Source organism: Apteryx mantelli, chromosome 16, assembly GCF_036417845.1.
Source record: "Apteryx mantelli isolate bAptMan1 chromosome 16, bAptMan1.hap1, whole genome shotgun sequence".
NCBI lineage: Eukaryota > Metazoa > Chordata > Aves > Apterygiformes > Apterygidae > Apteryx > Apteryx mantelli.
The window spans coordinates 11610431-11632595 of record NC_089993.1 but is presented as its reverse complement, the minus strand read 5'-3'; the positions used below and the strand labels follow the sequence as shown (position 1 = coordinate 11632595).

The 22165-nt window shown below is 42.4% G+C and overlaps 1 protein-coding gene across 1 annotated transcript in view; it reads right to left on the bottom strand.

The window, feature by feature from the left end:
- Positions 1–22165, bottom strand: part of XYLT1 (xylosyltransferase 1) — a 221350-nt gene that overhangs the window by 121450 nt on the left and 77735 nt on the right. The gene's annotated exons all lie outside the window — the stretch shown is intronic.

The window sequence follows — 22165 nt, the reverse complement described above, 5'->3', positions numbered from 1 at the left end:
GCACAAGATATGCTCGCAGGCATCGTCTACGCAATACGTGAAAAATCACACGAGGAGCTTCAGCAGCACTAACCCGAGCAGCCGCATTAACGTGCAAACCTAGAGCTCTGTCGGACTAGGCTCTTCTTCCAAATTAGCCAGTATTTCATTTGCAGAGGAGGAGATTTAACACCAAGCAAGAGAATCAGAATGAGCAATGAAAAACTGATCTTGTCTATCAAGAAATTCTTGTTTACATCTTCCTCACATCACTCTATTCTGAAGCAGCAAAATAATGTGGATTATAATGTATTAATAATGTAAATTAAAAGTCTGATAACTTAAAATTTGGGTCTACAAATAGGTATTGTCCAAATTTTATCAAATTAAGCTGGGATTTTGATCAATCCTGTTCTAAAGCATCACTATTGGCCCACAACAAGTTCAGAGGGGGAATATATTGCTACCGATACAGAATGGGGGTTATTTCCACTTAGCTGGAATTAAATGGGTACCATAAGCTGCAGAATGAAGTTACTACTCTTGGTTTTCAAAGAAGTCATTTTTTTTGATCAACTGGATTTTTTTCTTCATTTTGCAGAATTCATCAACTCCCACCTACCCCTATAATACAACAAAAGGCAAAGACATCTTTCAGTCAGTCCTCTGTTCACTGCTGTTAGTGACTCCACAAATTCAGTGGCACTTTCCTTCTGTAAGCTCATGTAGCCAAAGGGAATTTGAACCACAGCTCAGCTCTGTTTTTATACTCAAGTGCAGGACAGGATTTACTCTCTTACACATAGTAGAGTTCTCTTTTACAAGCTTATTTGCTGATCTACAGCAACCTTAGTGTATTTGCTACTGCAATACTCTTTTTTAAAAAGAAACACTTGAAAATTTTCTGACTGATGGAGCACAACTTCACTGGCAGTGATAGTACGATGCTATACATAATATGGTGCATGTGCTATCTTCCAAAACATATTGGTATTTCCTATTAGTATTTTTCCTATACCAACCAATTCAAATATCAACAAAAGTGACACCTGACTTGTAATGATACATATTTACCAACGTCATAATGATGCTCCATAAGAATAATCTTTTTAAAGGTTTGAGACAAAGAAAATCTCTCTAAAATCTTATGTAGGATAGACAAACCGCGAAGGTGAGGACACTGCCAGAAATTATCCCAGTGGAGCCACCAGAATGACAAAGTCGAAGCCAGCGGTTTCTCGCCCAGGGCTGCAGAGCCGCGGCCAGTTGAAGCCCCCTGCCCGGGAGCAGCCCCGCGGCTCCTGCCAACGCGCCGCGTGCCCCTCGCGAGGTTCCCGGGTGCCGAAGGGGCTGCTGAAGCACAAGGGGCGACACAGACAGGCAGCCGTGGCCCCGCGCTCCCGCTTTGCCTCCCCCCGCTCCCCGGGGCCGGTGCGGCCGGCCGCCCACGAGCGACGCTCAGGAGCGTTTGCTCGGCAGCGCGCTGGCTGGCATACCAATGCGGCCGAGCAGCGCGCTCAGCGGCAAACAGGAAGGAGGAAAAAAACCCTGCCACAAAAGAAACAAACAGCCAGAAATCAGCTTTCCCAGCAGGCGCCGCATTGCAATTCTGGGGGTGGTAATACCAGCGATCAGTGCTCGTGATAAAAAAAGCTCCCTGTAAGAAAACAAGCTCTAGGTCGCTATCGCTTATAAAGCCAGGACTGCTTATTATTGCCAACAGATCTGGAATTGTTGCCCTTTATTATTCTTTATTAGCATCAAATTATGTTAGTCAAGCAGATTTGAACAAATCTGATCCAAGCAGAAGTCTCCTGCAAAGACTGTGTGAAGAGATACGTTTTGCACATGATGAAAGCTGAAAACTAGCTGTCTTTCTGACTTAAAATCATGCGTTGTCCTTTATAATAGCAAGAGCCTTTATCAAGAAGAAACGATGGTATGCTCTGTCTGTGGCCCAGATTCTCAATTTCTGCTCAGAGAAATTTTATGTTTCTCCAAAAGTAAAGACTCTGAAATGCTGTTACAATGTACACAGGTTATTACTGGTTCCTGGAGTTGCTCAACAAAATTCAAAAAGAGCACACAGGAATCTATTAGGCAATATTTTCTCTTGACATTGAAATCTCTAATATAATGAATGCCTTGGAAAAAGCAGTAAGATTATTATCATTCTTAACTCTTTGACCCAAAGCATGGGCTGGGCTGTTTCCAGTAAACAAGTGCTTTGTGCTAATTTTATGAAAGTGATTAAAAAAATAAAAAAAAAGAGTAGAGCCACTTGAATTTTTTCCCTCCATGTTTGTGAATAACTGTGTGATACTTGGCCAAAAGTCCCCACGGACACAGAAAACTGCAGCAAAAAAATAAACAAGAGCTCAGGCTGAAAAAACCCCTATTGGCCTTATCCGCCACCAGCTGTCCGCTGAGAGTGGGAAGGACAAACAGCATTGCACAACAGCTAGAACAGACAGCTCTGCTAACACCACTCTTCTCATATTTAAGTGCATTAACTTAATACTGGTTTCACAGACCAAAGGTGAAATACTGATTCCCCCTCCAAAAGTCAACAGGAGAAATTTGGACTTTCACTGCTGGCAATCCACACAGCCCCTGTGCAAATCCAGACTGTTAGAGCATGCCGCTCCTCAGAAGATGCATAATAGTCTTCACTGGTGGTTCAGTGACTGAACTTAGCCCAAATCTGTATCACGAGCTACAAACCACAGCCAAAGCTCCAACAACCTGCATCAGAAACGGCTGCACGTGCACAGTTCACTAGTGGTGGAATGAGCCTGATACTTGACGTCTGCTGGCTCTCACAGCAACACCCTGGAAGAACCACACTTCTACAGGCGACCAAGCACTGCAAATCAGTCCTTGGTCTCTTCCAAGACGCCAACCACGGACAGTTTCTTAAATCACAAGCAGCAACTGCTGTGGTAAAACAGGTTTCGTTTTTTTATTTTATTATTCTCTATATTTTTAAGCTCAGACATTCCATACCACCACAAATACGCATAGACAGAATGCAAAAAAGCTCATTAAGTACTTTTCAACTATATCGTGAAATTTGATTGTTCGCAGTGCTCATTATTCTATGCAATGTCCCTATTTTAAAGCACTCTCCTGTAAGGAACCAATATTTTTTATAACCTATTTCCAAACAGGATTTTCAAAAGAGGTTTTGAGAACTGGCTGGCACAGAAATTTCTGAAGCCCTAAAAAAAGCTACCAAATGGAAATAAACCCCCAAGTATATCCAAAATGACAAAGTTCTTAGCAAGGAATCACCAACAAAATAGGATGATAACAGATTAGTCTTGCTAAAGAACGAGCCTTGGCATTCCTGATCCTCCCTCATGTCCTGCACCGGTGTTTGCGCTGCTGAAAAACACTTTCATCGCTGCCGCTGCGTACCAGTCCTGCCGTTACGCTTGTGTAAGCTGTGTGGACAACTGGACACAAAATTGGGGATGGGCAAAATGAGCAAAATGCAAAGAAGCTAATAAACCAGCTCACTTTTACATCTCGTATGAGATGTATTCTTGCTGCAAGTCATCTCCTCACCGTTTTCTCATATTTCCATCTACATAAAGATGCTGTAGTTGTAGCCAGTGATTCTCTTGCACTTTCTTACTCGCTTTTTGCCAACTCCTTACACATGCTACCTATGCTAGGCTTTTGAGGAAGATCCAGAGGTCATTCCCGCCTGCGTACAGGAACTGCATGTGTGTATTCAGGAGGAATGGGATGTCCTGGGCTATTCATGATACCTAAACCTGAAGGTGGAAGAAGCTGCACCAAAGCAGGCATTCTGAATCACTTGCATCAAATGCAAATATCAAAACAGTGCAAAGTTATCCACCACTGGTCATTAGTGCCACTAGAGCATACTCAAAGTAATTGTGTACTCCTAATGATATCTATGATTAAAAATGAAGGTGCTTAAACCATGCCAGCAAGCAGCATCTGTTCATAACCCAGAGGAACAGAAACGACATGACTTCAGCGAGGGACAGAGGCTCACAGCACACTGATGACTGCAAGTACCCTATCAGCCCGACCAGGCTGGGTGTTATCAATGTCCCCAAGGTCAGCCCTTGTTTTCTGAGGGGAAAAACCAATGACTAAGTTTCTGACTCACCAGCTCTCACTGCTGGAGAATGTCTTTGAGACAACGCCACTGGCTTGTTCTGTATTTTCCAGCAAGTAGCATATTCCCATTTAGCCTAGAGTCTCTTATAAAGATTAGCTGAGCTCCTTTCAAACCTATGTAACCGTCACCTGAGAATCCTGTAGGTCACACATTTATTTCTTTGATATCAGGCAACACATTTACATTATGAAGCAAAGTGTTAAAGAACTGATTATTCTCTGGGTTTTTTAAATTTTGGTGTGCTTCTCTTCCATGCCTTCTTTCTAACTTGCAAGTAGATAAATTCCAGGGGCCAGATGGTTCCCTGCACAGAAATAACCTGTAAACTCACTGAAAGTCATCTCAGAGAGACCTCCTGGCACACATGCTCCAGGAGATGTTACCTGCAAGAAAACAGAAGGGAGTTTGGGCCTCAGTCTTAAAGGTGTTCAGGCACTTAACTCCACATCATCTCTTAATGCCTCAGGTGCACAAATAATTGCCTCCAAAGCCTTGGCTTTGATCCATAACAACTCTGAATCTCAGAGCTGCCAGGCTTTGTGCCACCAGTCCCTCTTCTTATTTTGAAATCCTTCCAGCTACCTGGCAGGGAAACCAGGAAAGCATCCGAGGACACCACCCTTCATTTAATATCTCAAAGAAGTTTTTAAAGGATTCAGCTGACTGAACAAGGAGGCAGCTAAGTTAATGCTGACAAGTGCACAAGGGCTGAAGGAGAGACCGAACAAGAATAACGCAGTCACCTGCCTGCAATAAAGATCTCATAGAAAGGGGTTTGAGAGGCCTGAGGCTGACTAGAAAAATGACACCGCAGAGGTGACAAACTCCATCAGGAATCCCACAGGGGTCACGGGTCTCAAAGGTCCCACCTCTAGATGGCATCTCCTATCTCCCTCTCTTTCAACTTTTCAAAGTCCTCTTACTTTTTAACTCACCAAATGCCTTCTCATCTGAACTGGATGAGAACGAACACCTGGGAGGCTGTGAACCTGCAGTACCACCCTGGGTCTCCTTGCGAGAGAGATGGGGCTCCTGGATTTGTGACCAGGCACGTAAGTGCACAAAGGCAACATCCCGGAGGGTTGGGAAGCAAGGCAGCTCGATTGGGAGCACCTGCCCAGAATGTGGGATCCACCAAGAGCACAGACCTCTCGCGTGTCCGCTGCTGGCAGGAACAAGGCTACATTAACAGGGCAGTACTGAAAGCCTGATGATTTGGAAGTAGCCACAAGAAAAGCAGAAAAGTACATTCGTTTCTTGTGCTCTTCTAGGCATTGGGGGGGGGGGAAGGGTGCAATAGCAAATTGAAGAGATTTCAACACCAGACAAAAAACATTCATGAAGTCTGATAAAAATCAAATCACTCTGAGCAAGGAAATGGTGTAGCCATTAAAAAAGGATTGAAAATCCAGGCATAGAGTTCAACAAGCAGGGAACGGGCAGAGCCAAGCATGCAAACTGAGAAACAACAATCTGCCATGGCAAAATTAGTTAACAAGCATTTGCAGGAAATTGTTTAACAGCAGTCCTCTTGATTATAAATTTGACATTCATTAAGTGCAAAAAAAGTCTCTAAGAAGCAGCATTTAATTACTCATGGATTATTTTAATTGCTATTACAAAGCAGTAGCTTTTAATTACAGATTATATTATTACAAATATGATCTGATCATGATCATTAGAATTTACTGTAGTGCTCTTGTTCACCAACACAGCATCTTTGTATTTAAAGCAAAATTATATCATTAAAAAGCCACGGGAACTTCATCATTACTGTGTGGGTAGTGTAATCTTAATTTCCTCCTGCAGATACTGAACTGGGACCAATCATGCAAGGTTTTCCAGCATGTAAAACTGTCACTTTTCATAGCAAAGAATAAAAAACAAAAGGAATACTGAAATAATAAGAATGAAATAACAATTTTCCAGATTTAGAAAATCCCATGCTACATTTTGTCTAGGAGCACTTTTTTCTAAGAATAAATTTTCCCAGGGATTCTTCAAACAAGGTGTAATGTCCCTTTGTTCAGAGTGCAATTTGGGGTCCGCAAGTTAAGCCAACAACAGACTATTCAATCTAGTCCTGCTCTAGCATCTGGGGGATTTTTGTGTCTCTCCCCCTCTCCAAAGAAAAACTGACTGAAGATCAGTGCAATTGCCAGAGGTGAAAGATTTTAATTCTTGACAACACAAAAAGGGTCAGGCGATTTAACGGCAAAACATATAAAAACAAAAGTAATGTATGATTTACAAAAAGGGGCTACAGGGGGGAAAAAAAAAAAACAAAAAAACCTTTAATTATAACTAATTTTGAGCCAAGTCCAAGCTCTGACACAAGCACATATGGACATGAAGGTGGACAGTCACCTTTCAGAAGTGTTAAAGGTAAGGCCCAGCCACTGAGATCCTGAGCACTTTACAAAAAACAAGAGGGAAAGAAAGTGGAAAGCAAACTTCAGAAAATATAACAACTGTAAATGCATATGTAACAAGAGTTAACTACATTCATTGGAATGTGCATGGGATAAGCAACGAGAAAGGGTGAGGAGTTTCAGAAACATTGTTAAGATTATTTTCTAGATAAAATGGACAAACATGGTTTAAAGAAATGAATCTTGGAGAAAGTCTATTTAACACTTATTTAGCCCTCAAAGTTTCTTTTCAATTGTAATTTTTGACCAAGACTTGAACCCTGCTGCTTGGGAGCCATCCTGGCAGATGCCATCCCGGGCAGATACCGTGCCCTGTGCGTGCCTGGCGTTTCACCTTGTCACATCTTCCCCGTTCTGCTGTGGCGCTCAGCAGTTCCCCTGTTGTCTGGCTGTGGCCCGTGCTCAGGTTCCCACCTTTGCAGACCCGCAGACCTGTCAGACGAGGAACAAAACGCTTCCTTTTCTCAACAGATAAGGGAACACAAAAATAGCCACGGCTCAGACACTGCCTGCGCTTCCAGCAGCGGCCAGGGCCCGTGAAGCGCTGTCAGGACAAGTCAGGCTTCCCGACCCCCCGACTCTCTGGGGACAGCAGACAAAGTCTCCAAAAACTTGCAGCCTTGTAGGCTCTGGCAGTGGCTGCTGGAGACCACTTTCAGGATTGGAGCAGAGCAGAGGCCAATGCCAGCGCTTTCCAGTCCACCAGCACACGAGGACCAAGGCCATCGGCGTGCCTTAGCACTTCCCAGAGCCGCTCTGCGTTCTGCGCCACAGGACTGTCTGAACAAATATGCCCACAGGCATACTGGGATTTCACAAAACAGAAGTATTTTCCAGTTCTTTGTTAACAATAAAGGCCCTCAAGCAAAACTTCCACATTTCTCCCTAACCCTTGAGCTCACAATTCAGTATTTTACCTCTTCTTTCTCAAAATGATCCCCCCCCAGATTGCATCAAGACTTTGCTTTCTTTTTCTTTTACCATTCTTTCCAAAGTTCTAGATAAGATAATGTATTTTCACGAAGAGTTTAGTAGTTTGGTTTAGATCTAATGGATTATTAGTCAAACTGCAAGTGATTTGAGCATAAATGAAGATATGCACTGGACAGCTCTAGTAGTAACTCTCCAACACAGCAAGTGCTGCCACTGCTGTCCACAGCTGCTGGAGCCAGCGTCAAGATTATCCCACCAAGGTCTAAGCCAGCATGGGAGCCCTCGCCTTGCCAAGGCCATCCCCACATACAGGCTGCTCACTGAGATCCAGCGTACCTGTCCCTGCCTGAAAAACACAGTCTTAACCCGTGAGGCTAAAGGCCAGACAAAATTAATGTGCAGGCTGTATTTGTCCACAGGTCACAGACTCCCCACCTTTGATGTGAAGAGCAGACCAAGTGTCGTTACAGACATGACGTTAGTATGTGGGTAGGGGAGGCTAAATCAAATGGAAGTCAACGGAATGACTAACATAACATCCTAAACCAAAGTTATTCGGTAAGTCTTGTATGTGATGGCGTTGCAAAGCCAGCTAGCTGCAGCGATAAAGGAGTTGCTAGGTCTAGCAGACATTTATTATCCCAAGGCAGCAGCAATCCCTTCTGCAGTTTGGTACACGTGAGCAGAGAAGCCAAGCAAAAATGCTTCCTTGCTTCTCAGACTTTTCAGTCTTTCCGACTCTCCGCACGTCTCTGTCCGTCCCGACGGGAACGAATGCTTTCGGCCAGGAGACACGGTACTGCCCTCCGCAACCTGGTGCCGCTCCAGGCCGGGGCGCGGGGCTCCCATGGCCCCGGGGCAGCAGAGGACCAGGCTGCCCCAGGCATTCACCCCACAGCATGGTGTTCGGGTGCCCACTGGCTTCCCAGTAATTTCCCATCTCCGAAAACACAGTCCCAATCCCTCTCAAATCCTTCCCCCCCTCAAGTGGGCTGGTATTGACCCTGGAGGCCTTCCTCCTACTTTTAAAGTGCCATTACAGTCTCTATGAAGACACACACAAAATGGAAATATTTATAGCACTGCAATCCTGGAATATATTACATAGGCTGAAGACAAAATTAAAAATAGCGGATGTCATTATTATGCAAAGTACAAAACACATTTCCTGATGCCTTCTCAAATATCACCAGGCTTAAGTATCAAATAGCTTTTTAACAAAGCTGAGGAGAAGCCTGTTTGTCTTCATTGCAATCTCACAAATTTGCAACCTCTCCTGTGAAGCACAAGGCTTACAACAAAATAAGCAAAGGAGTGGTTGGAAGGAAAATCCCTCTTTCTTCAGTATCCTCTTTGCTAATCCAGTTGAAGGAAGCTAGATATTCAAACACTAGTTAAAATGTAAAAATTTTATTGTCTGTTTTTAATGGCAACAGACAAAGCTGCTGACGTGGCACTTCCCTAGTACTGGAACATAACGCCTGAAAATCACAAAGTCTGCGAATGGAAGTTTTTTATACCCCAGTGAAATTTTAGGTGCTAAGACGCAGAGAGGCAATTCCTGCTGCTTATTCAGAAAAGGTTAAGGAACAAAGGACAAATCATTGCATTTGCTTCACCTCATACATTCACACAATTCATGCAAGCAGCTGACTCACGACTGCTGAGAAAGCCTAGGCTCCCAAGGAAACTAGGGCTTTTTCCATTATTATTATTGTTATTTTGAAGTGAGGATAGCTGCAACTATTGCACAGCAGACACTCACTCCACTAACACTAATATGTGCATAAAATAGCAAATAAAGCAAATACATTAGGGCTTGATAAAAGCTGGTTACCAGCCCAGCTCCATGCGATTTGCATGCTTGGGCAGCGGCTCTATGAGGCTGTTTGCACAGATTTCCCTGGTGATCAATTCTAGCCAGAATGGGTTTCCTTCAGGCAGCGGGAAACTGCAGTGAACACTGACACAAGCCAGTCCAGAATGAGGCCTGTGGTGTATCATGAAGTAGTATGTGCCTAACTAAACAGCCCTGACCTACTGTATTGTTAGAATTTAAAATCAATGGTGACAGGTGAGAAAGATATAAATAATGGCATTCCCCTTTCATCTGTGTCCAACACTGAAGCAGATCTGATGCTTAGACCTATAAGGAAAGCAGAATGCATTTTCCACAGGAAAACTGCAGCTCATCCAAAGCAAAAATGAGGCAGCAAATTCAATTTGCAGATTCAGCAAAGCAAGACAACAAGGATGATTTATCTGCAAATTCTTGCTGCAGCCTGTGGCCAGCTTTAGCTAAAATGCAGCAAGTGTCTAGTGCTTATACAGCATGTTTCATCCCAAACACCCCACAAACACACATCTGCACTGAAACATTGGACATTTCAGCATTAACACAAGCAATAAATACTTTCCACACAAAAAATAAAATGTCTTCCTGACCTGGTTTGGAATCCTCAGAATTAACCCCCTCTCTCCAGACCATGCTGCCTACAGCTCACATTTTTTAAATGTTGGTGTTATGGGCAAAAGACATCTCGTTTAAGGTGTCCCATGTAAGTACCAGAATAGGACTCTGCTAACCAACATTCCCTTTCTAGAAAATCTAAACAAAAATCTCATTTGTGCTTATAATCCATTTTTACATAAAATACACACATCAAACAAACAGTTCATGGAAGTCTATATGAAGAGAAGTGAAAATGGGTAACAGCATTAAATTCAGGTAAGGCCACAAAGTCTTTCCAAGAGAATTCTGGCAGTTGATAGCTGGAGTTTCACTGATTTTATAGGTCAACTCACAGACATCGCAATGCCAGACATTTGAGAGGATGATCATTAAACAATACTTTAGCAAAGCCAAAAGAGCCTAGAAGCTACCCATATGGTGGACAGCTGATTTTAGCCACCAGTAAAGCAAATATATATTGCTATAAGAGTGATACAACTGCTGTACTGAGATTACACCATTCATTTAGAAACTGCTGAAGAGCGGCTAGTGGTTCCCACTATCCTGACTGCTCTTCCATAGCAAGGGACGATTTGTCACGTGAACCACGATGGTTACTCAAAGACGTATGAATCAGGGCTGAGCAGCTTTTCAGCAGCTCATACCCATCACTAAATTATTGTGGCTTGCACTGTTGTTCGGTGTGATTTGGAAAACAGGAAAACCACACACGCACACAGAAGTTACAGAAGGTAACCCACATGCCAAACTTCCTCGCTGCTGACTGCAATTCAGCTAGACTGGCTGCCCCAGCGAGCACGTTCCCTTCAGGCTGTCGCCTGCCCGACTCTTTAGGCTCCCTCCCCGGGTGACGGTTCTTGCAGCAGCTACCATTCACAACCTCCAAATGGACCTGTCTGTACATTTCCGTAGCTCCACCTTTCTAGGAGAACAGCAGGAAGCACGCAATGCCGTATTTCTCATACGTAAAGCATAAGGAACTCAATGAATCACAGAATGGTTGAGGTTGGCAGGGACCTCTGCAGATCATCTAGTCCAACCTCCAGACCAAGCAGGGTCACCTACAGCAGGTTGCCCAGGGCTGTGTCCAGACGGCTTCTGAACACCTCCGAGGATGGAGACTACACAACCTCTCTGGGCAACCTGTGCTAGTGTTCCATCACCCTCACAGTAAAAAAGTTTTTCCTTATGTTCAGACGGACCTTCCTGTGTTTCAGTTTCTGCCCATTGCCTCTCATCCTAAACTCACTTTATTTTCCACACATGATTAAGACTTGTTAAACATAAAATAGCAACAAAATGAGGTATCTTCCAGCAATTATTTACATACCTAATCAGGACAATTATCTTCACCTGATGACCTCCCAGTAGGTGTCACAACACCCACATGGGCAGGAACACAGTAACTTCTCCATCCCTACCTCCAGCCATATCTCCTGCCTGTGTGTCCCACCAGCTCTCCGGAGCAGGAACATGGTTCACTGTGCACAAATGCCTTCTGCACATGGGAGTGCTGAGCCAAGGCCTCTAAGGATACGACAGAACACTGCTGACATATGGACCACCGATTCTAGAATTTTACTTTTTTAAACAAGTATCTCTTTGTAGTTGATTTTAACTTTCCATATTGATTTCCGTAGGCTTTAGGATTCTCGCATCAAACAGATTGCCTTTCAAGGCAGAGAAACTTAATAGATGGATCAGCATAGAAAGATGTGCAGCAATTTGTTTGCCATATTCAAGAATCTAACTGTACTGCTATATTCAGTGTATTTTAATCAGTCACGAATTTTTTTTATTTAAATTTTCTTTTGGAAATGAGGAAAATGTGAACCCTTTGAGACATATAGCCTGATATGCAAGAATAAACAAATTAAAAAATAACTTGGACAAGTTGTGAATTTTTTTTATGTATATATATATATATACACACACACACATATACACACACACATATACACGCGTGCACACACACACACACACACACACACATACGGCTCTGAGTTCCTGTTACCATTTGAAGGAGCCTAAGGATTCACTCAGAGCTAACGAATGAGAGATTTTTTTCCTTGCAGGTCTCGAGTTTTTAACAAATTAGCTTTTTCAAGAATGCTTTTTCACTCCACGCAGGGACTTTTTCAAGTGAAGAAGTTTCCTGATACAGAAAAAGAATTAATCAAATCAGTCTCAAAAAGGCCTAAGTAGGTCCCAGCACATACTGAAGTTTTAGACAATTAATCTATGAGATCAGTAGCTTCCAAACCTTCTCTGCCAGTATTCAACCTAATATGTTTCACGTACAACACTACTGTTTACGCTCTATTTTTGACACCTGTAACAGCCTTTATAAATTGCCAAGAGCCTTATTCACTCACCTAAATACATCCACAAAGGATGATGGTCATGGCTATGAAGTTATCCGTGTAATTGGGACAGAGATTCAACTATGACAGCACTACGTTACCTTACGTATTCCTTCCACTACTTATTCCTTAAGTAGGAGGGATGTGGGAAAATCTGGAGGAGGAAGGATTGCTCATGTGCTATTTCTTCTGATTAATAAGTTTGACTAATCAAAATTATACTCATGGGTAACTGTTCTCACTCCTCACAGCCTCAATGGAACAGCAGCCAAAAGGACCACTCTCTCAGAGACACCAAGAGGAGAAACGTTTTCACCGGCTCTGCCCGTAGTCTAACTTCTTATTGCATATACAGTTGATAGATAAGCTATAAAGACTAAACTCTTATATGATTTCTCAGGATCTAATTTAATGTTTTTTCCCAAACAATCAAGTAAATGAAAAATAGATTTAATACCCCCAAAACCTCCAAACCAAAAAAATTCCACTATAGTCAGTATTAAAATTCTAATTAATGTACCTTTTCTCCAACCTTACCGAGTGGGAAACAGAGATAAGCCTGAAAATGAAGTTCACTTTTTTTCCTAAAGATCTGGGACTTTCTGCATTTGCCTTTCACCCATACTAGAAACAGGAAAAGACACTACAAAGTAATAAATCCAAAGGATAATATGCTACGAGCAATGACAGCTTTATACCACTAGTTAGTTTAGGAGCTTAACCTTCGTACTGAGGCCATGCAGGTTATAAAATATGAATTTGTTTCTGTATCCTCTAGTTAAATCATCCTACCAATTTTACCTCACCTCTTTTTTTGCTATTGTTTGTTCCAAAATATTTTTGTAGTTGATAGTTCAAGCAGAGACAGACCTGAAACGATCATCTGAGATGGAGACAGTCTGAACAGTAACCAGCACGATCCGGTAGCTAAAGAAGCAAGAGGGCAATCAGAATTTTACGACTTTAAGAGCTGGTAGGTCATAAAATGTCCAAAACAGAAACACTTAGCACATCAATGTAAATATTTTCAGAGTTAAAAGAAACATCTCCTAGTACCAGTGGCAAATTAGAGATCAGAAAGATTTCCTTCGATAGGTCTCCTGTTGGACTGCACTAAAAAATGCCACATGCTACTTGTTTTTTTGAATAGGGAAGAGGAATTCATGCATACACGCAGCTTGGGGATTTTGTTCAGAATGCCATCGCTGCTGAAAGAAAAATGCAACTTCCAGGTGCCCTGCAGAAAGAGCCGCCGGCGGCACCGCTCGAGGCGCTCGCGGGCTGCAACGGTCCCTCCCTCTCCTCCCGCGTCCTCGCAATGAACTTGCCGAAGGAGCCTGGGAGTTTCAGGACAAACTGCGGACAAGGAGGCCCCGTGACACGGCACAGGGCGGCTCTCGCGAGCGGCAGCGCTGACACGGGCTGGGGGCCGCGGGAAGGGCGGATTTCGGCGCCCCGCCGGCCCCGCGGCACAGAGCGGCTTTGTGGGAGCGGAAGGGGCCAGCGCGGACCCCGGCTCCCTACGCGACCGCGGCTCTCCGAGTCGCCAGGCTCGTTGCTACTATCACTGGGCAATCGCAGGAAAGCAGGCTAAGCCCGGACCACTTAGGTATCATTTCTCAATATAACTTTCCAAAAAGTAGCTTGCTAGCTGCTTTCCGCAGAACCCCTGGAGACCCCTGATTGTTTCTGCAACAGTCAAGAAATTCACACAATGTTCAGCACTTACATAAACCAAAAAAACAACAAACAAAAAACACCACCACCACCACAAACAAAAAACACACCCATACCCCACAACTCTCCAGTGTCAGGGCAAACTTGGTAAAGAATTTTGAGTTTAAAACAGAAATAATCCTGCGATTAAAGTCAAGTTATTTTCCATTTATTTAATTCAACTTTTTAGGCAACTGTTGGTGAAAGAAAGAGAAGAAAAAGTGAAAGTTTTATTGGTCCCTCTTTCTGTCCTGATGGGCATTAAATATGGAAATGGTACTGTCTGGGAGCTTCCTGAACCTCTGACGCTTTAGGTCATATGTTCGCTCTTGAAGCAAGCAGCTTTCCTCAATCACACACCAAACTTTTAGGGGCACTTTATGAAACAAAGCACTGCAGAGCACTTTGTCAGCAAGACCCCCACAGATGTGTCTACAATTTAAGGCCAAATGCTATTTATCTGAGAAGATTCCTGGGTGTTTTGGAGCAGCAGGAGCTAGCTGTGCTGGAAGGGGTGGGGTGTTCGCAGGCTGGGAAAGGACCTGGCTCCGCGATGGGTGAAGTCAGCCCTTCCACACCCTCCGCTCATGGCAGCCCACAGCTCAACAACAAATAAAGCAAGGTCTGTTTAAAAAAGAAAAAACAGAGGATTGCTTTTTTCACCAGTTCCACAGAAAGTCCTGTGGCCATATGCATGTATGTGCACATGACAAAGAGAGGGAGACAGATTCAAAGAAACTTATTCTGATTCTAATGCAGTTATATCTCTAAATAGAAATTCTGCTAGCTGATATAGTTAGTACAGCCTGAACTTAACAGTCTAATGGAACGAGCTCTCCGGAGTCCCTATGGATTACTGGAGACAAATTATAATGAGCACATCAGCAGCATAATTGCACTGCAACCAAAGAAGAAAAGAACAGAAAGTTTCGTGTGCTTTGTTGCTGACTAAAAAATCTTAAAATAACATAGCTGCAAAAAGTTTAGATGGCCAATTACTGCATATCACTTGTTTTGAGATGCGAGATTAGGCAGCTGCCAAGCTCCAGGAGTCTCTCTGAGGAAGGTATCCCCTCACCTTGGTCCGAGAAGGGATCAGCCTGCCCTGGGCCACTACCAAAAGTGGGAGCAGGATCTCTACAGCCTTAACGCAGGCGGTGCTTACATGATAATTAGCCACTTAAAATACAAGTTCAGAAACACAGTTTCTTTAATAAAGACCACAAGACAGGATTACGCAAGTGCAATGAGGTTGCAAGTAATTTGATACCAAATGTAAAACAGGCTTTAAAATTCTGTTTAGTTGCATTGCTCTTGAGCCTGAAAGAGATCAGAATTATAGTTTTACGTACAAAAAAAAATAGTATCACCACCACCAACCCAAGATCTTCCTGAGGTGTCTCTCAGCATGTTGGACAAATGCCAGAGAGCACTTATCAGCGGAGCTGACGCGTGTCAGCATCCCGCTCCCCGCTGGCGTAAATCTGCGTACCTCCATCGCACTCACTTGAGCACAGTCAACTCCTGCCAGCAATAAATCTGGCTGCTGGCCTCCTAGATTTTCTCCCTTTTAATCTTCTATCTTTTCCACATTTTTCTCCTTTTTCTCTTTTCTCATTTTCTCCACCGCAAACTGGTTACGAAAGCACATGCTGCATCAAAAAGGACCAAGATACCAAAACTGCCTGGGAGGCACTGCAGGAGCAAAAGCTCTAAGGCCAATGCGTCACAGAAGGAACCAGTTATTTTGCATGCTTTACCTGCTATCCAGGGGAAGAGTGACGAAACCACAAGATTGGGGCCTTTAAACAAGAACTGTCAGGTTTCAAATTAGCACTTTGAACTTAAGAATATGTGAGATGAATAAATTAAAGCATAGTGGTAATTTCACTGCTCAGTGTTTCACCAAAGTGCCCTGCTAGGAACTCTGTCCCCTATACCCAAGAGTCTTCTCCTAAAACTTTGCTCCAGGAAAACTAAAACTCTATCCAGATCATCTAATGACCTCCAGTATATTCTCCATTTCATTTCTTTTGAGCAACTTTTGGATCCAGTTTCTAGGAGTGGTGTGCAGAATACAAATGTACAGAATAAACATACCTTCATAATAATGAAGGTTTAAAGTATGCTTTGAATATGATGTATACAAAAGATAAAGCACATGAGCATATAAAATAGGCTTAAAATACAATGTATCTACTTTCTGAGACTTAAATATTTATGAAGGCTAACAATCCCATTACACCGTAATCTGTTGCTTTATTATCAACCCAGTCAGAGGTTTCAGGTTTTTATTTATCAGACAAATTCTGTAAAGTGTGCCAAACTGAAAGCCCTGATAGTTCAAAATCTTTTCTCTTTCCAAGGAGTAACAGCAGTTTTGGCAAGAGAAGAATGTTTTGGCTTACCTCTGAGGTGAATGGACTACTGTAGAAGTCTGAGGCTATTGAATTTTCTTTACCTTGAAATTCTTTGCCCATTTTCAGTTCATTCCAGCAGTATGAACTGTTTAGAGCTTACTAACTGCCTCAACTTTTTGGATATTGGCAAGACATTCCCTGAAAGAGGAAGTTAAGGAAATACTGTAACTACTACAGCTCATAGTAAAATCAGCAACTTGGGCAATGCAGGAAGGCAACCTTGCCAGAAGGTATCAATTAACAAAGCTCCCCTCCGCTTCTGTGCAGAGAACTTTGATTTCAAGTATATTTTGCATGTCTATTAAGTCATCATTTTCTCTTACTTGCACTACAAAATGATATTAGCATACTGAGTTAGAAGCAGTAAAAGAAAACAAGTTGTTCCCATTTACTACAACTGCATGGCTGGTAAAAAGACTTCACTGCTTCCCAATGCCTGGTAGTCACTGGGTCATAAATGATGCTAGAAAGTCCAGAAAGCCAACTCTGGCAGCGATCACTGATTTAGAGTCATGTCAGAGTTCCTCTCCTCTGCTCTGAAATTCACTGCATTTAACTCTGAAACTCCTAAAACTAGGCTGCCTTATTTACATTTACATACCATTAAGAAATCTTCACAGGGTTACACCTCACCAGAAACTGGTCAGCTAATTAAAGCAGAGTTCAGGCTCCTCCTGTGACTGATGGAAGGGAACAACTGCTTCTTGTGGAGAAACCAGATTTAATTCTCTAATCTTTTCAGTTCTACATTGCCTCAACACTTCCGATGTCAATGGCGCTGCAATACAACCAGCCGATACTGCTTCATATTTCCTTAGAGCGTATGAAACTGTCCCTTCTTCATTTACATGGCTCGAGACCTGCCAGGTTCCTGCTTCGTTACCAGGTCTCTTAAGCCCTGCATTAACATGAAAGGTAACAGTGAGAGCCCTGTTGGCAGCTGGACTGTTAGTTGTGGAGTTTGACTTGGTATATGGGCAGCTTAACAGAGAAACCATCCCTGGGAACGCAGCAATGGTCAGGCATGTTGCAGCTTATTATCTTTATCTTGAAAACCAGCCAGTGCAACAAAAGTCTAGCACAGGTTTTTCCTATATAGGCTGAGGTTTTGCACCAGTGTGAAAAGAAAATACAAGAAACCCTAGATGGTAAATGTGTATGGGAAAATCATGTCACAGCGCAGTATTTAGCTTTCAATTCTACCCAGGTATAGACCCACTTCAGCTGATCAATTTTAACATTGTTACTGCAAAGCAAATAGTGAAATCTGCAGTAAATTAGATTTATTGAGTGCTGCTTTTGATAGAGCAAATGTGTTTACACATGTTTTTATGGCCACTGGGATTACATACGGTTATTTCCTCTGCGTTAACTGTCTATTTTTAACCATGCCTAAAAACTGGAGGATTACAGATTAACTCGTGATGAAAATGGCATCTTTCTTCTCTCTTTCCCCACAGATGTTATAGGCAGAAAGAATGAGAGAACAGTATAAAACCAAATCTATTTAATCAGTGCTTTGGTTTGGGCAGCTTCAGATTTCAGTAATATCCACCTTCATAACATTAAACGCTTGTACAGTGAGTGCCACAGTCTCAAAAATTGTATTTTAGTGCAGTTAGTTTTTTTTAATCTTTCATGCTCAGCAGGAGCAATGTATTTTCAAATTAAGACATCTAATAAATATATCCAGTCTTTAACTGAGTTTATTTTTCTTTGGACAACTACAAAACCCGATTCTTTTAGTGGTTCAAGTGAACTGGATTTCTGCTATTGCAGCAATGTAAACCTGAATCAACTCCTCCGCAATGCTCTTCAAACGAGGCATCAGCCTCTGGCTTGGAGGTGTTAGTCTGACTCTTCTAAAAACTAGGGTGAACTCTTCAGATGACTGAAAGCATTGGACAAAAAATTAATGGCAAGAAAATGATCACTTTCTACATCTGAAAACTAAAGTAATCTTGATACACTCAAAGTAATCCAATACAGATCTAAGCTCACTTCTGTTCTTTCATTTGCTCACTCATAATTATGGTTGCTCCTCTGGAAGTTTAACTTATTAGTTTAATTTTTGTTCAAAGCACTGGATTTGGATTCAGGAGATTTGGTTTAAATTGCCATAAAATCTCCTACCTTCTCTCAGCTCCTAATGGGAGTAATATTGCCTTATTTCACATGACTTAAGCAAGTATAAACTCAAGTTTGCAAAGGATACAGTGAAACAGGGCAGAAACATACCTATTATATTATTTGCTTTGAATAACCCTACGTGATTTGATCATCTAAAGCATGATGAGCCAACACAATTGATTGTAATTGGCAATCCTTTATTTTTCATAAACAAGTATTTTATTCCCCCCTAGCAGTAGAGCTATATGGAAGCACACAGGAACAGGACACAGTGCAATTAGTCCTGGAAGCCAATTAACTGAAAATGTGTAGTTGAACATAATCCTCAAGTATTTTGTAGAGTTACTACATTGTTCGCACACTGCATCACCCCTGGACGGTAGCACAGTGGTGGAATTCTGTGCAGGTAGGCGCTGTCTCAGGAGCATTTGCTGACAGTCAGATACACTATTCTCGATGAGACCAGCTGCCAAAGACCCAACTCCACCTCTCCCTTTGGTTTTTCTGTTGCCAACAAGGAAAACGCTTGTTGTCAGAGCGATAACTTCAGTGAACCCTCTAGCCACCTGCAAGAAGTCTTTAAAACTTGCAGCTGCTGTTCCTGAATTATACCATTTTAGTCCCTGCATCCGATGCCAGCACCATGAGACTGCAGATTTGGGGTCACAGCCACATCTGGCAGTGGCATCTGAAGGCAGACATGGTCTCTTCATCTCCCAAAGTAGGGTGTCACCTGCAAATGCTCTGACTTGAAGAGCACAGAGCCCTGGACTTTCTCCTGACAAGCACTGGTGAAGCATCGCCCCATCTGTGTCACACCTGCACACTGACATGGGTACCCTGAGCCAATGCTGCCGTCCTGCTGATGACACTTGAACATAGTTGGACCTGGCCTTTATCAGCTTACAAAAGAGCTCTGACAGATGTCACCAAAAACACAAGAAGCTATAGCAATTACTTTGCAAAAACATAACGTCAGCAAAACCATTCACACTTCCACAGTCTGTGACTACAATCATTATTACAACAATTATGCTTCTTTACAAGTGCTCATTTTATGCTCACAGACATTCACTTTAAACTACAAGACCTACTTTTAGTCTGCATTTCCCAAGAGTTTTATTCCTACTTTTCCCACATGCAATGATACTTAAGGCCAGATTTACAAAGATATTTAGGCACTTAAAGATAATAACTCATACCTTAGCACGGTTTTCAACACCACTGAAGCAGGCATGGGAGTTATACTTCTATCTCACTAAGTATTTTTCCTGTATCATTAAGCATCTAAATATCTGTCAACCTGATTGGGTGACAAGAAGAACTTGTACTGAAACAAATCTAACACATACGCTTGTGCGGGAATGTACCTTGCAAGAGCAGAATTTCCATTACAAATGTACCACCACTGCAGAGCAACTTGAGGCTTTTTTTTTTTTTTAAACAAACAAACAAAAAACCCAACAACCCCCCCCCCCCAAAAAAAAAAAAAAAAACACCTTAGGTTAGAAACTAATTTCTTGGGGAAATATTCTGCAATTGTTTGTATTGGACAAAACAGCTGCTCAGATGGCATGAATAACCCTCTTCTAAAAACTGGACAGGCACAAACCTCATTCACAGCAAAGCTCATTTCGACGCTTCTGATGGGGCTTCATGTGGGATGGAGTCTCCTTGAGATCCCCAACGGCTTCTACGTAACAGAGGTTGTTCTTCCGGTGTTCTCCCCCAAAACTGGGCAATAAAGCCATCCCAAAAGCATCGTTATAAACCAAGTTTACAAAGCAATCAGCACTTCATGGTGGCTGCTCTTTATCATTTTCCAATCAACACTGGTTGTGTTCTAATTGATTTTATATTACGTCCCTTACCAGAACTAAGAATATTGTGTTTACTAGGGCAGCACAAAGAGGGCAGGCCTATTCTTACTGCTGTATTTAATGCTGCTGCTAATCACGGAGATTAGACTGAAACAATTACAACAGCTAATTAAAGAACAATGCGGTTTTTGGCATCTTTTCTCAGACAGCACTATTGGGAATTCCTAACTCAGGCAAAGCAGGGATAATTAAAAATCGAGCTCCAGTTTCCCGTGCACTGGCAGCTGGATCACGCTGATTAAACTGCAAATAAAACACATGAAACCAACACTCTGTAGTGTATCCAATTTCACTTAAAAGGGCCTTTAAACTGAATCATAAACAGGGAAACAGGGAAACAGCACACAGCAAATTATTTAACTAAAGCTGGGTATTCAGCCTTCCCTGCATTTGCTTCATAGCTGACTATCTTTCGCACAGAACATGGGACACTAGGTATTGTAGGGCCTGATGAACCACTCAAATCATTAACATCCCTTCCAAAGGCATCTTTGTTTAAAAAGAAGATACCATGTGAATGCTAGAAGCAACTGAGCTCAGATTTAACTAAAGTTAATGGCATAAAAATTTGGACGTCCCTTTGGGAAAATGCAGAATTGCATGCAATGACACCTCAGGTTATTACTGAAGAGTAAGACAAGCTTTTGACAAAACTGCAGTTAAAGAAAAGCTGAAAAATGAAGCAACATTAATTAAGGCAAAGCAGTAAAACCAATCTGACGCACTGACACTCATTCATCAGAATAGGGACTGTCTAGCACTAAGCTTACCTCAAAGTGGAAGACTAAAAAATTTGATGGATACCAAGTGTTCACAGTCTGCTCCCAGGGGCCTGGGGTGAGCGGAACATTTAAGATAGTTTGAGAGAATCTTTGGGGGAGGGTGAATCCTTTGAAACAAACTTCAGGCTCCATTCAGAAATTATTTAATTAAATTATACTTCATGCCTACCCATGGTGTTAGCATCATGACTTCTGTTGGTTCAGCCCTCCAAAGACATTTCCCTTCAGCCAGCCAGTCCTTCCCCATTCAAAAGTGGATGGAACAGAGGCTCTGATCAGGCAGCACCATGATCGAAACGCAAGGCTAGTTCACTACCTTCAGCTCCATGTCATGCTGCCAGACTAAGGTATGCTAAGTCACTTAAACCCCAAAGCACTCAAGACTTTCTGCACCTCCGTTTTGGCATGTCCACAGCTGCTTTGTTTGAAGGAGATGCTAAGCTCCTCCTGGGATCTCAAATTGGGCAATCAAATCTCAAACTAGATGCTGTTGTAAAGAGATGGAGTCTAAACACTTCATTTCTAATTCCCTTTCTCTAAAAAAGGAATAAATGTCTCTTCTTTGCAAAGGTGGACTGTGTTTGTAAAACACTTAGCCCTGAAGGTTTAGAAGTAACAATAGTTAAGCCAAAGTCCCTCTTTCCCTATCACCATTTTGATACCAGGCAGGTCCGAATATCCTGGAGCAAACTATGTCTGTCTACATCAATATCCTTGATGCCTACAAGCCATCTGGAGGCTTCTTTAATTTACACAAATCATGGACTTTCTGAACACAGCTGGAGTAGCTGAGGCATACTTCACCTTCTAAAACCCCTTTCAGCAAGACTTAGGAGAGCTGAAAAGCTGACATAAGCAGCAGCTATTTTATGACAGCTAGAAGTTCAAGACAAATTCC